The following is a 2,664-nucleotide window of genomic DNA, read 5'->3' as shown; positions in this document are numbered from 1 at the left end:
TGCTCCACGAGGGCAGGGCCCTGGGTTTGGGGGAGCTGGCTGGGGGCCCTCGGTAAGGACGGCTATGTTTGGGCCAGTGTCAAAGGGCCGCTGGGTTCCTCGAGGGCCGCTGATCCTGCCCCTTGCTGGCAGGTCCCGGCTCCAGCTGGCCACAGCTCGCCGCCGCACATGGCCTGGGTGTGGGGTGCCTTGGCCAGGGACTGGTGCATGGTGCCCATCCTGGGGCCTCCGGGAGTCCCGCCTGAGCAGGGAGTGAGCCCTGTGTTTGGCTACCCTGCGCCAGCCGGCTGTCCTCAAGACCACACTCACTGCTCCGACAGCCCCTGGTTCTGTCTCACGTGGCTGTTCCGAGCCTGGGCAGCGGAGTCCTTTTCTGGGGACACAGGTCTTGACCCTCAGGGGACAGAATCCTCCTAGCCCACCTTGAAGCTCCCTCCATTAGCCCCAGAGCCTCTCCATGAATGGGGGCTTGGGCCAGGGTTCAGGGGGCTCAGCCGGTCCCTTTGGCTTGGATATGGGGGTCCCAGTGATCTAGGACTGAGGACAGAACCTTTGGGAGCAGGGCTAGAGACCTGGGGGGGAGGGGACTGGCTGAGACCTCATGGCGGAACAGACCCCCTTCCAGGGCCAGCCTTGGTGAACTGAAGCCAGGGACCCAGATTTGATCAGCCAATGGGGTGGGGGGGAGCAGCTGCGTGGAGAGGGCCACGTCCCAGGCTACAGCAGGAGAGGTAGTGCTGGGGTTGACCAGAGATGTCTGCCACATGGCAGGCTGGCGCGTGGTGGCCCACATGCCATAGGGGCAACCCCCCATCTCTAACACCCCTGAGACCTCAAGACCCCACCCCAAGAAGCCCCTCCCCTTAGTCTCGTTGGCCCAGGGTCCTGCTGCTGGGGGTGAGGGGGTGAGTCCTGCCTGGGCCGAGGGCCCTCAGTTGCTGCCCCCTCCAGGGTCTTGGTGGAGGATGGTGGGTAGGGTCTGACTTCATGGGGGTGACTCCTCCAGGGCCGGAGAGAACAGGGCTGAACTACAGGGGCTGTGGGAAGGGTCTGCGGCCGGCCCCTCCCCTGCATGTCCCCGGCACTCTGAAAAAGACCCAGTCTCCAGTCACCTCATCCATCAAGTGGCACCTTACCATCCCCATCTTACAAACATGCGGGAGACCGCTCGGTAGGCTCGGGCAGAGCTGGGACCCGGACACCCCGCGCCCTGTGTGCTAGGACCACTCCTGAGCAGGGAGGGCGGGCTCTGGGTAGAGGCTCTGGGCGGAGGCTCTGGGCGGCCAGGGTGAAGACGGAGAAGCCCCGGGGGCATGGGCACATGCGGAGGACAGGAGAGCAGAGGGGTCGGCAGGAAAGGGGCAGGGGGCTCCCTCGCCTCCCTCCCCACTTCTGAGGGTCATCTTTAGGGGCGGAGGGCCGGGCTGGCTGGGGAGAGCCTGAGCAGGGAGGCCTCCAGGGAGTGGGCTGGCCCCCATCGAGTCTCCACCTGCCCGACCAGCCGGATTTCTGGCACTACCAGTTCTGTGAGCTCCCGGTAGCGCACAGGCCGGAACCCTTTAAGCTCTTTACGAGGAGAACATGCGTGCGCATGCGCACATGTGCAGGACGGGGTTGGGGCAGGATGGGGACGTGGGAATAACGACACGCTCACGGCTCTACCAGCTCCTGGTTTCAGAGATTGGCTGCTTCCCCCAGCCCCCAGCAGGATGGACGCAGCACGGGGGCATGAGAGTACGGTGGGGCCAGGAACAGCGGACTGCCCCCCAGCCCGGTGTGCTGTGTGCATGGCCCCGCTCTTCCGGCCCAGGGGGAGATGCCTGTCCCCCAGCCACTCCTGACTGTGAAAGCAGAAGCAGCCCCAGCGAGGGTCGAGGGTCGGGGAAGAATGGAGGGGATGTCTGGCGGCGGTGGGGGAGGGACCGCCACAGCCCTTCCTCCTGTGGACCCCCACCCTCTGTGGGCTGGGCCTACAGCCCCCACCACCAGTAGGATAAACCTTGAACACTGACGAGTCCCATGACGGAACCCCCGGAAGCTTCCCAGAGGCTGCGAAGGGGATGACAGGACAGGGTCAGTTCAAGTCAGGGGTAGGGTGCGGGGGGTGGGGGTGGGGGTGGGGGGCGGGCAGCTAAGGATCAGGCCGGGGCTCCCTTCCCAGAAAGGCATGGCCAGAGGCATGCAGAGGAGGAGTGGCTGTGGCTGTTGCTGTGTGCCCCAGGGCAGGTGGCTAACCTCTCTGATCAAAGCAGATTCCTCGTCTGTCTGCTTGAGATCAATCATCTCCTCAGCCCCGAAGACCCAAGGGGCTGGGAGAGGGAGCCCTTTCCTAGCTGGCCAGGGTTGGCCAGGATCCCCAGGTCACCCAGCTTTTGTGGGCTAGCCTGGGACTTGGACTACCCTGGAGTCCACCCTGGCCAAAGGTTTCCCTCAGCCAAGTCAGGTCCCCGGGGGGTGCCGGGAGTGGGGGCCACCCAGAGCCCTGAGCAGAGGCTGCTCCCGTCCCACCTGCTCATGCCCCTGAGACATGGACGCGTGAGTGCACATGCGCACGTGTGTGCACCCAGGCTTGGCCCGGGCCCAGGGTGTGCTGGATCTGAAGCCCCTGGCTTCACTGGGTGCGTGCTGGGGCGGGTGTGGGGAGCCTGCCCAGCCTTGCTCTGA

This window comes from Ursus americanus, chromosome 8 (genome assembly GCF_024610735.1).
Source record: "Ursus americanus isolate L20-20 chromosome 8, mUrsAme1.1.p, whole genome shotgun sequence".
NCBI classification, from domain to species: Eukaryota; Metazoa; Chordata; class Mammalia; order Carnivora; family Ursidae; genus Ursus; species Ursus americanus.
This window is presented reverse-complemented; position numbering follows the sequence as displayed.